The sequence below is a fragment of the Puma concolor genome, chromosome B3 (genome assembly GCF_028749965.1).
Source record: "Puma concolor isolate L17-30 chromosome B3, mPumCon1.1.hap2, whole genome shotgun sequence".
Taxonomy (NCBI): Eukaryota; Metazoa; Chordata; class Mammalia; order Carnivora; family Felidae; genus Puma; species Puma concolor.
This window is the reverse complement of record NC_141672.1, coordinates 115,449,383-115,462,366: the sequence shown is the minus strand read 5'-3', so window position 1 is coordinate 115,462,366 and position 12,984 is coordinate 115,449,383. Positions and strand designations below refer to the sequence as shown.

The window sequence follows — 12,984 nt, the reverse complement described above, 5'->3', positions numbered from 1 at the left end:
TATTTAGAGATTGGGAGCCTAGAGAGAAAGCTGTTTGATGTACAGTTTTCTTTCTGTGAGGACTGTGGAAGGGTAATTTGATAATCTTATAGGCAAATATCATTGAGCTAGTAAAATAAAATCTATGAATAAATGAGCTGGATAAAAAGCATGTATAGTTTTTTTTTCTAATTACAAATAGAATTTTTTTTTTCCAAAAAGAGAGAGAGAGTGCAAGTAGGGGAGGGGCTGAGAGAAAGAGAGAGAGAGAGACAGGGGGAGAATCTTAAGCAGGCTCCACACCCAGCATGGAGCCCCGTGCGGGACTTAATCTCCCGACTGTGAGATCATGATTTGAGCCGAAATCAAGTTGGATGCTTAACTAACTGAGCCACCCAGGCACCCACAAGTATAATTTTTTGTATTTTCATTAAGAATTCTAAAGAATTGTAAGATTCTTTTTCTGTAAAACTTTGTGCATCATATTGTAATTTTGAGTCAACTAGTTGGGTTTTCTCAGAGCAGAAACTTTGCTGTGTAAAACTATATAAAATTTTTTTTGTAGCCTTAAGAGATTTTTATTAGAATTAATAAACATTTTGAAGCTTTTGGAATTTTGTTAAGTGGATAAAAGCACAGAAACATCATAATTATATCATCCATATTGGTGTATTAAGAAAAAAATCTGAAAGTAAAAATAGAACTACCCTATAATACAGCAATTGCACTATTAGGTATTTACCCAAAGGCTACAAAAATACAGATTCAAAGGGGTACACTATGGAGAGAGCCCAAGTGTCCTCTGGCTGATGAATGGATAAGGAAAATGTGGTATAGGGGCGCCTGGGTGGCTTAGTCAAGCATTCGACTTTGCCTCAGGTCATGATCTCATGGCTTGTGGGTTTGAGCCCCATGTCGGGCTCTGTGCTGACAGCTCAGAACCTGGAGCCTGCTTCAGATTCTGTGTCTCCCTTTCTCTGCCCCTTCCCTGCTTGTACTCTGCCTCTCTTTCTCTGTCAAAAATAAACATCAAAAACAAAAGAAGATGTGGTATATATGTATATACAATGGAATATTACTCAGCAATGAAAAAGAATGAAACCTTGCCATTTGCAGTGATGTGGATTAGCTAGAGTATATTATGCTAAGCAAAATAAGTCAATCAGAGAAAGACAAATACCATATGATTTCACTTATATGTGGAATTTAAGAAACAAAACAGATGAGCATATGGGAAGGTAGGGGAAGAGAAGAGAGGGAAACAAATCATAAGAGACTTTTAATGATAGAGAACAAACTATGGGTTGATGGAGGGAGATTGGGGGGAGATGGGCTAGATGGGTGTTGGGTACTAAGGAGGGTACTTGTTCTGATGGGCACTGGGTGTTGTATGTAAGTGATGAATCACTGAATTCTGCTCCTGAAATCAATATTGCATGGTATGTTAACTAAAATTTAAATAAATTTATTACTTTTTTACATTTATTTATTTTTGAGAGAGAGTGGGGAAGGGGCAGAGTTTAGAAAGGGAGACAGAGGATCTGAAGCAGACTCTGCTGACAGTAGCAGGGCTTGAACTCAATGCAGAGCTTGAACTCAAGAACCATGAGATCAGGGGGTACCTGGGTAGGTCAGTTGGTTAAGTGACTGACTTTGGCTCAGGTCATCATCTCATGGTTTATGGGTTTAAGCCCTGTATCAGGCTCTGCGCTGACAGCTCAGAGCCTGGAGCCTGCTTTGGATTCTGTGTCTCCCTCTCTCTCTGCCCCTCCCTTGCTTATGCTCTCTCTCTCTCAAAAATAAACTTAAAAAAAAAAAAAAGTGTGAGATTATCACCTGAGTTGGGCTTGAACTCATGAACCAGGACATCGTTACCTGATCCAAAGTCAGATGCTTAACCAACTGAGCCACTCAGGTGCCCCAAGAAAAAAATACTATTTACAAACACTGGAGAGCTATCTTATAGAGGGAGTGATTTTAAGTTATTTATGTTTTGGTCATAGTCTGGTCCCTGCATGGAGTCTTTTGTCTGTGAGATTAATTGTTGTTTGTATCAGCAGTTCTTTTTTATTGCCGTGTTGTATTCCATTAATTAATTTTATTGTTGATAAGATTTTGATTGTTTTTATTTCTTTGGCTATTTTTGAATGAAGTAGCAGTGAACATTCTTGTATGTAGCTTTTAGTGGACATAGCCAATTTTGCTAGAGGTTTGGTAATATCCCATTGTGGTTTTTATTCTCATTTCTCAGATGACTAATGATGTTATATTAGTCAACTGATAATCCTAAACAGACAATTTGAAAATTGCCAGTGGTGTACAATAATATTTATTTGTTGGTCATGATTTTGTGGGTCTCCTGGCATAGCTCTTCCTTGTGTATCTCATCTTCCTACTGGGAGTAGTAGGCTAGATAATGCATATTTTGTGGCACAAATGCAAGAAGGCATACCTAACTGGGCAAGCATATTTTAAGATCATCACGTCTCCTGACCTCTCACTCTTGAAATTAAGTCATGTGGCTTAGCTCAGTTCAAGGGATGAGGAGGTATACTTGACTGGACTTGAGGATAGGTAGTGAATAATATTTTTTTTTTTTTTAAGAAGCCTCCACACCCAGCACAGAACCCAGAGTGGGGCTTGAACCCACAACCCTGAGAGCAAGACCTGAGCTGAGATCAAGAGTTGGACACTTAACCGACTGAGTCACCCAGGCACCCCAGGTAGTGAATTTTTGAACAATAAACTAATTCACTGCAGATGTTGAATTCTTTTTCATATCTTTATTGGCCATTTAGGTATTCTCTTAAGAGCCATCTTCTTTTTTTTTTAATGTTTGTTTATTTTTGAAAGAGCGCAAGTTGGGGAGGGGCAGAGAGAGGGGGACAGAGGATCCGTAGTGGGCTCTGCTCTGACAGCAATGAGGCCAATGTGGGGCTCGAACTCACAAACTGTGAGATCATGACTTGAGCCAAAGTAGGATGGTCAACTGACTGAGCCACCCAGGTGCCCCAAGAGCCACCTTCTACATATATTACTCGGCACACTTACTCTATCAGCAACATTGATTAACTCCTTAGGAAAGAAATTTGATACTCATTTACATTTTTAAATTTTATTTATTTATTAAATATTTTATTTTTTAAGTAATCTCTATACCCAACGTGGGGCTTGAACTTACAGCCCCGAGATCAAGAGTCTCCTGTTCTACCAACTGAGCCAGCTAGGTGCTCCTTCTTGCTCCTATTTTTAAGGCCAGATATTGTTAAATTATTGTTGAGAACAGCTCTTACAGGAAGTTAAATAAAGTGGTGTATATAGATGAAAATAGATGAGAAGGTAGGAAAAAGGGAAAACAAACTATTAATAAAATGACTGCCTTAAGCAGTAAAAATGATTTCTAAAACGTGGATTAATGCGTATGTGGATTTATTTCTTTAACAAATATATTTTTGAGCTGTGGATACCTATGAAGAAAAAGACAAAAACGTTTTAGTGGGGAAGTCTTCCAATAGACAAAAAAACAAATAAATAGTAATATAATTCTAGGTAGTGTATCAAGTTCTATGATTAAAAATAGATCAGGACAAGGAGAATATAGCAGGGAAAGGGTGTTATTTTACATAGGTTAGGAAAGAAAATCCTCTCTGAGGAGTTGGCATTTGAGCAGACACCTTGGTGAATGAAAGAAGGTCCAGGTAGAGGGGGCAGGAAGGAAGTGTAAAGGTCCTAAAGCAGGAATAAGCTTAAATTCAAAAAAAGACCAGTGAGGGTAGAGGTGGAGTAGAGTGAGGGAAAGATGAAGTTAGGCTACAGTAAGAGGTTACAGTTTTATTCAATTGTGTTATGGAGAGACATTGAAAATTTTGGTAAGAGAGTGACGTGATCTGATTTACCTTTAAGAAGGGTTGACTCCCCTGTTAGGTGTAAACTAGACTGTAGTGGAGCAATGGATACAGGCATATCACACTCTTCCGCTAATTCAGATGAGAGAATGATAAGGGGCTTGAACTAGGTGGTATAGATGGGAATGGCAAAAATGGTTAGATTCGGGATATATTTTAATGGCAGACCAATAGTACTTATTGTTGGATTGGATATTGAAGAATTTCCTTATGGGGGAAGTTAGAACATTTCTTTAGTAATGCGTTAGGGTAGACTAACTGCTATTACTAAACAGCCTCCAAATATCAGTGATTCTACACAATAAAATTTTACTTCTTTTTCCATCATAGTCCAATGTAGATGGGTGAGGATGGGTGATGGTGGGTGTTCTTTGTGTGGTCATTTGGGACCAGGGTTTTTCCATCTAGTGGCTCTGTATCCCATAGGACTTTAGAGATTTCCCCTGGATCCTTTCCATTTTCTAGTAGACAAGGAAAGGCAGGCCCTCCCACCCCCTTTATTTAGGGGCTCTTATTGGCTCAGCCTGAAAGGACATCACCCTGCCCACTTACCATTGGCCAAGGATTCAGTTGCATGGTCCCATATAATTAACTGCAAGGAAGGTTGGGAAATGCAGTCTAGCTGTGTGCCCAGGAAGAGGAGGAAATGGGTTTGTAAAAAGAGTAGAGACTTTTGAAAAAAAAAGAGTATTATAAAACACATAGTTGGAAAAGTTTAAAAATATAAATATTTACATATTTAAGTAAGTTACATATTTACTTGTAAATTCAGTTTTAAGTACTAAAATATGAAGAAACATGAATATTAGCTCTTGAACACCACTTCCTCCAAATTATTTTTCCAAAATTATAAGTACTAAAATACAAAGAAACATGAATATTAGCTCTTGAACACCACTTCCTCCAAATTATTTTTCTAAAATAAGTTCAAAATATTTAATAGCTTTCTCCCCATGACATTTACAACTGTATACAAATCAGTATTGTTTTCTCGAATGGACCCTGCCTTGATAGTAGAATGTTCTCCTTTTAATATCTACTGGTGAGATTTTTGCTTTGAGTTATTTTCTGTGTAGTGAAGCTAGATTTTTATTTTTTAGATATGAATTTGCCTGATTTTATTTTTCTCTTGTTACTGAATGTTAGTGTATGATCTTACTAACATTCATTTGTAGATCCCTGTGATAAAGTAAATATAAAGAGAAAGGATACTTCTTTTTTTTCTTCTTGGAAAATGACCTTGAGAACTTGGTAAAGAAGTAAAAGCAGCTATAAAAATTTTTTGAAAATTAAATTTTATTAGTACACAGATGCAAAATATGACATTAAAAATCTTTAGTTACTTCTTTTTTTTAAATGAACTTCTAATTTAAAGGAAGCTCTGTATTCCCTATTTTCATTCTTCACCACAGTTTTCCTCTATAATTAGTTTCTTCTCAGACCACTGAATAACAGCATAAGCTGGCCTATTCTGAACCACACCCTACTGACCACAGCAACTGTCTGACCGCATTGTTTCCCTCTGTTAGCATATACTTTCGAAATATTACTTTGGGATAGGGAAAAAACATATTAAATAATTTTATTTATAACTGGTACAGCTATGTGTAATTGCTCCATAAGTGCCAGTAAAGTGCTTAATTCTTTATATGCATAATATAAGTTATTTTATTCTCTCAATCAGTCATTTATCCATACTCTTTTTATCTGCTGGTTTGAAATGCTATCTTTATCATAAGGTAAATTTACATAGACTTTTTTGCTCTGTAAGCCTTAATTTTCTAATTTGACAGGTATTAACTTGTTACCTGTCTCAGAGATTTCCTGTTCAACTCAAATGAGGTAATGCACATCAAACTTATTTTTGATGAAAACTATAAAAAGGAATTTTGAAGATTACTCAAAAGTCTAATATATTTGTCCTTATTTAATATATATATGCCTTTATGTGTAGTTTTATATTTTGTTTTTTCAGTTGACATCATATTATACATCCCTTGCCATATTTCTTCTGCATGACTGTCATTACAGGTATCATTCACCATCTAAATCTGTTTTACCCAATCTTTAGTTTGGATAGGGAATTTGGATGTCAGGGGGTGCTGCCCTATTTGAATCTATTTGGTTCCCCAAGTTTGGATAGCAAATAGCATGATTGTGAAGTAAGCACCTAAAAGTTTATTCAAATATATTTGGTTCCTGAGCTTAGACTGTGAAATTTAAATTAAAAAAATTTTTTTTAATGTTTATTTATTTTTGAGAGAGAGACCGAGACAGAGCACACGCGGGGAAGGGGCAGAGAGAGAGAGGGACACAGAATCTGAAGCAAGCTCCAGGCTCCGAGCTGTCAGCACAGAGCCTGACATGGGACTCGAACTCACGAACTGCGAGGTCATGACCTGAGTTGAAGTCAGATAATTAACAGACTGAGCCACCCAGGTGCCCCTATTTAAATTTTTTTTTAATGTTTACTTTTGAGAGAGACAGAGTGTGAGCAGGGGAGGGGCAGAGAGAGAGGGAGACACAGAACTCCACATATGCTTCAGGCTCTGCACTATCCACACAGAGCCTGATGCGGGCTCAGACTCACAAACTGTGAGATCCTGACTTAAGCCGAAATTGGATGCTTGACCAACTGAGCCACCCAAATGCCCCTAGACTGTGACATTTTTAGATATCAGTAATTTGGATAACAAGAGATACCTAAATTGTGAAAGGGTATTGCACTGAAGTGTTACCTATTAAAGTGAGTTCCTTTGATTGCAGAGAACAGAAACCCAGCTCAAAGTAGCTCAGGGTAAAAGGGAATTGATTGTCACACTTAAGGAAGTTCAGTGGTGGAGTTTATTTGAGGCACAGCTAGCTTCAGTAGCCCAAACAATGTTGATTAGGTTTTGCTGTATGTATTTGTTCATTTTCTTTTACTGTGTAAGGACTTCTGTGCATTCAGGAAAGATGGCTGCAAACAGTTTTAGATTTACATATTTCTGGATAACCAGCCCAGCAGAAAAGAAAATGCAGCAAAGTTCCAATATGGAATCTCTATGAGCAGCCGCTGTTGCCAGTGGGAATGGAATAATTGATTAGCTGGGTCTGGGTCACGACTGATACCACCCTTCCTCCCCTAGCTAGGGGATGAGGTTGGTCTATTCAAAGTGTGCTGTGTCAAATGGCAAGGGAGGAGGAGTAGTTCTTCAAAGGCAAATGCAGTACTGTACTTTCATTAAAAGGGCCGGATTATCTACTGCACAGATGAAACCGGTTAGCTGTCCATGTACCTATCTATAGTGTGTCATCTGATAACTAATTTATTCCATCACCTTTTCTTTAGTTGAAATATTACAAAATGTATTTTCTTTCAGCACTCAATTTGGCTTTTACTTGACATTGACCTACTATAAGTAAAACTGGGCTCCTATGTGCTATCTAGTTGTGAAGATGAGCTAACATGCACATTTGTCACATCTTACCTAAAAAGCTTTTTCTCAATCTTTTTTTTTTCTTTAAATTCTTTAAGGAAAAGAAGAGAGTATGTTTTTTACTTTCTGAGAGATGCACCTGTCCATCTTTGACCTAAATCTCATTCTCATTTAGTTTGTCTTATTGAAGAACCTTGGCTCATCAGATAGACCTTCATTTTCTTAAGTTTTCAGTTTCTGCTTCTCTACTTGATTCTATTTATAACCATAAAGATGTGCTCCCAAGCCCCCTAACAAATGATTCACTCATACTTCTCCCTTTTTTCTTTATAGCAGATTTGACCAATGTCTGCTAATTTACTTGCCAATCTGTCTTCTCCCACTTCTTCCTTAACTTCTTACTTCCTACTTTTCAGAGTCCCCAGTAATATCCAGAGACCTTCATTTCAGGCCTAAACCTAGAATTACAGTATGTAAGGGCTAAAAGGGACCTAAGAGATATTTAACTCAACTTTCTTTTTTTATTTTGCTTGATGTTATTTTGATTGTACTGACTTTTTTTTTTGTCTAGAATTTAGATGGTATATGGAATTTTTTTAAACTTTCAGATCTTGATCAGATCATAAATGCGTGTTTATTAAAAACAATATAGTTGGATTTTAAAAATCTCTTGGTAATCTTTTTCTTTTAAGTGGAGCATTTCCATTTAATGTAGTTATTGATACATTTAGTTTGCTTTCCATTTGTTCCATCTGTTTTGACTCCACCCAGGACCCCCTTCCTTTTTGCCTTCCTTTAAATTGATTATTTTTTAATCATTCCATTTTTTTCACAGTGTTAGTTGGGAAGTTATACCTTTTTTCTAATTTTTTTAGGGGTTAGCCTAGAATAGAAGTTGGCAAACTTTTTTTTTTTTAAAGTTTATTTATATATTTTTGAGAGCGAGCTTGGGGGAGGGGCAGAGAGAGAGAATCCCAAGCAGTCTCCATGCTGTCCGTATGGAGCCTGATGCGGGGCTCAATCTCATGAACTGTGAGATCACAACCTGAGCTGAAACCAAGAGTTGGTTGCTCAACCGACTGAGCCATCCAGGCACCCCTAACCTGTTTCATTTAAGGGCCATATAGTAAACATTTTTGGCTTTGTGGACCATATGGTCACTGTCATTGTAGTGCAGAAACATCCATTGATAACAGGTAGTGGTATAAATTATAGACAGTGGATTAGATAAAGTCATTTAGATAGAAGAGCACTGGGTTGAGGCCAGAAACTGGGAGATTTTGTTGTTGTTGTTATTTTTTTTTTTTAAATTGAGGTCATGGACAAGAAGCTCTGAGAGTGAATCAGAAAAAGAGTGAGCCTATCAGGAAGATTACAAGAAAAATAATTATCATGTGAGGGCAGTTTCAAGAACGAGAAGATGGCTTTCTTAGTCAAATGCTATAGAGTGCCGTGTTAAGATGAGGATTCAGAAGAGGCCGTTGGATTTGGCAACTTTATGGTAATTGGTGACATTTTCAAAGAATATTGGCAGAGCTTGCTATGTGGGAAGAGTGGTAAAGGAGTGGAGAGTGGAAACATAAACCATTGATTGTCAAATACTATTTTTTGGACCAGCAACAACAGAAGTGCCTAGATTTCCCAATCTCAGAACCATTATTGGGCTTAGAAATGTATATTTTTAAAACATTGCCCAGATGATTTTGATAAACGCTAATGGCCTGCTGTCAAGATGTATTTGTTAGTGATATTTTGAGGCAAACCCTCTTTTCCAAACACAAAGCTATGATTGATGAAGCAAAAAGAAAAATCAAGTTGACATAAATGGGGTGCAGAAAAGGTAAACATTCCTGTTTCAGAAAGGCAGTAGAACACAAAGCAGTGAGTAGGGCTGTGGCTGGGACCTTGCAGGTACAGAAGCTGAGGTTTGAGTTTCCTTGAGTGTAGGACATATCTTCTGATTTGAACAGACCACCAGTAAGAAACATATTTATGAGATAACGGGAAATTGAACGTTGACCAGTAATATTAAAAATTGTTAATTTTTAAAGGTGTGATTAATGGTATTGTGGTTATATTAAAACAAAGTAGTAAATAGTGGGTTCTCAGTAAATGTTTATATGAAAAACAAAAAAAAATTTCCATCAGAAAGTACACCTGTACATCTAAATTTTCAAACAAATTAGCCATCTAGTGCCGAGAATGATATGAAATAAATCTGAAGAGCAGTTTACTTTGGATGACATTAAAATGCTTCACTGGGGGCGCCTGGGTGGCGCAGTCGGTTAAGCGTCCGACTTCAGCCAGGTCACGATCTCGCGGTCCGTGAGTTCGAGCCCCGCGTCAGGCTCTGGGCTGATGGCTCAGAGCCTGGAGCCTGCTTCCGATTCTGTGACTCCCTCTCTCTGCCCCTCCCCCCTTCATGCTCTGTCTCTCTCTGTCCCAAAAATAAATAAACGTTGAAAAAAAAAATTAAAAAAAAAAAAAAATGCTTCACTGAAAAAAATAAAATTTTATATTTAATATTTTCAAGAAGAAGAGTGAGTAATATCCCTTAAAACAATTATGGGGGCAATGGAGGGGGGGCTCGGTTGAGCATCTGACTTGATTTTGGCTCAGGTTATGATTCCAGGGTTGTGGGATCGAGCCCTGATTCGGGCTCTGTGCTGAGTGTGAAGTCTGCTTGGAATTCTGTCTCTCCTCCTTTACCCCTTTCCCCCACTTACGCTCTTTCTCTTTCTAAAATAAGCCAAACAAAGCAAAAAAACCCAGTTATGGCACTTAAGGTAGAAAAAAGATCAGGTGGATATGAAAATGACAGAAACTTTAGAAGTGAAAGCTAGTGTAAAACAACAGTGTGATTTTCATGAAAGGGAAGTCAATAGGATGTCTGTTTTCCCAGTATTAATCTATGAAATCAGTGTAGTGTCAGTCAAAATATCAGAAGGTTTTGGGGGTGCCTGGGTGTCTCAGTCGGTTAAGTGTCTGATTTTAGCTTAGGTCGTGATCTCACAGTTCATGAGTTCCAGTCCCATGTCGAGCTCTCTGCTGTCAGCACGGAGCCTGGAGCCCCTGCTTCAGATTTTGTGTCTTCCTCTCTCTGCCTCTCCCCAGCTTGTGCATGTGCGTGCTCTCTCTCTCAAAAAAATAAACATCAAAAAATGTCAGAAGGTTTTTTTTTTCGTGGTAGTGGACATGCTGATCTTAAAATTCTTATGGTAAAGAGTCAAAGTAACATTAAAGAAGAACAAATTGAAATGATATGCCTTCCATCAAAACTTATTATAGAGGTATAGTAATTAAGATAGATTCAGGGATGGACAGATAGACTACTGGAAGAGAATACAGAGCCCAGAACACCTTGATATTTATATGGAATTAGCTACATGACAGAGGTGGCATTATAAATCAAGGGAGAGATTGGACTCTTCATTGAGGTGCTGATTAAATTGCTAATCTGATTTGGCATGAAAATAAGAGTGCTATGAAAATAAATTCTGTATGGATTAAGTACATAAATGAGAAAAGAAAAACCTTAGGCCTTTTCGAAGAAAATGCAGGATGGATAACTTTATGTCTTCAGGATGAGGAGGGATTTTTAAAAACTATACCAGGAGATAACGCCATGTAGGTTTTAGAGCCAGACGAACTGCTTCAAATATCAACTTTCTCACATGCTAGTTATGACTTTGGGCAAGTTATGTAATCTTTCTTGTTTTCTCATTTGTAAAATGAGGATGATAATGGTAAAACTGTACAGCCCTCAGGAATTGTGAGAAATAAAATGTGAAATGCTTAGAAAAATGACTGGTATAAATAAACACACAATAAGAGTTCACTACAATTGTTGTTACTGTAATTTACTAAAAAAGAAATCATAACCTGTAAAGGATTGATAAATTTGACTATTAAAAACTCTATGGCAAAAGGCATTGTGAATAAAATAGAAAGCTAAGGCACTAATAGGTAGGAGATAATTATCACACATTTAACTGAAAATTGATTAGTATCCAGGCTATATGAAAAACTCATTTAAACCAATAAAGAAAAGACAACCCAAAAAACAGAAATGAATAAGCAACATAGTCCAAATGGCAAATGGTAAGTGTTGCTCATCCTCATTCTAATAAACAGGGCAATGCAAATTAAAGTAATGAGATACCTTTTTACACTTACACTGGCAGAAACTCAAGTCTGACAATACTTTTATTGGTAAGGAGGCAGAGAAACTTGAGCCCTTCCTACACTTGCTGTGAAATAGTTGGTACAACTACTTTGGAGAGTGTTTTGTTAATATCTAGTAAAGTTGAATGTGCTTAAAACCCAACGATTCTAGGTCTAAAGCCCAGAGAAATTCTAGGAAAGACATACGAAGAGACATGTATGAGATCTGCAGCATTGTTTTAATAGTGTAATATTGGAAACATTCCAAGTGTTCACTAGAAGGACAGTGGATTGATAAATTGTGGTATAAATCATCCAATGGGATTTAAAAACAAAGACCTTGCTTTTAAGAGCAGTTTTAGGTTAGGTTCACAGCAAATTTGAACAGAAGATCCAGAACCCCCCAACCTCCCCCCATACATACATAGTCTCCCCCAATATCTACATCCCCCCCACCCCAGTACATTTGTAACAATTAATAAACATTAATTGGCATATTATTTGGCAGTTAATGAACTTTTACATGTATCAGCACTTATAAATAGAAAAGACAATGTTAACGTGAGATGCAGACTATTAAGTATGGTATGACACCATTTTTTTAAAGCCTAAAAGAGTGAAACAGTACTATCTATAATTCATGGAGACCCACATGTGTAATAAAAATATAGAAACAGGACAGTGGTTCTCTCTGCAGAGCAAAAGAAGGAGCTTTATCTCTAATATGTTGTTTGTAAACTGATCTGGAGTAATTACAGCAGTTTTCAAACTTGTTGAATTCGGTGGTAGCTATATGACTGCTTTTTTATATGTTCCATAATATTCTCTGTGTTTGAAAGTTCATCTAGGAAAAAACAAAACAGAGTTTCTTCACTTGAGAACTTTTAAAAATATGTAATATTATGAGAGAGAAGTAACTGAAGGTATTTAAAAAAAATAACAGCATCTTTGTATGTTAAAGGATGAAATAAAAAAGGAAAGTGGTAACATGTGAGGATGATTCTCTGATGGGGCAAGTTTGATGGAGATGATAAGAAATAGGTTTTATTAACCCTGGAAAGGACATGGGATATATTTTCTTTGTAGACTAGAATGGAAAAACTAAGATGAGATGAAAATAGGGATACATTTTGAGTTGGAAAATGCTATTTTCTCAGTGGGATGCCAAAGTTGAAATCATTCTGGAGGTGTTATGTACATGGGGTTTGAGAAGATTGGAAGGATATGCAGAATACGTGTAAGAAATGAAATAAGGTTAGATAAAAAGGTAACCTTGAAGGAAAAGGGAAGGTTGAATAAAAGTTATAATAGTATCAGCTATATAATTTTATCAGCAAGCCGGGGGCAGGATCTTTGTTGTTGTTAGGAGAGGTAGAGAGAGAGCCCAAAAGTCCTTGAAAATATATCTATTCTATAGCAGGTTTCTCTCATATTTTCTTAGTTATAATTTTATCTAGTTTGATTTTTTTATTTAATCTCATCTTCTTAATGGTTTTTTTTCAAGCTTTTATTTAAAT

At 36.8% G+C, this 12,984-nt stretch overlaps 1 protein-coding gene across 14 annotated transcripts in view; it reads left to right on the top strand.

Moving 5' to 3' along the window:
* The window catches only part of MYO9A (myosin IXA), a 291,871-nt gene that overhangs the window by 28,758 nt on the left and 250,129 nt on the right, over nucleotides 1-12,984 (top strand). For 11 of the 14 annotated variants that reach the window (XM_086711104.1, XM_086711111.1, XM_086711115.1 and 8 more), the window contains one exon: nucleotides 2,584-2,702. The exons of the other annotated variants lie outside the window; for them this stretch is intronic. The gene's annotated coding sequence lies outside the window, so the exon portion shown is untranslated. Of the gene's footprint in view, nucleotides 1-2,583; nucleotides 2,703-12,984 lie in introns of those variants that run through there. 14 annotated transcript variants of the gene reach the window in all.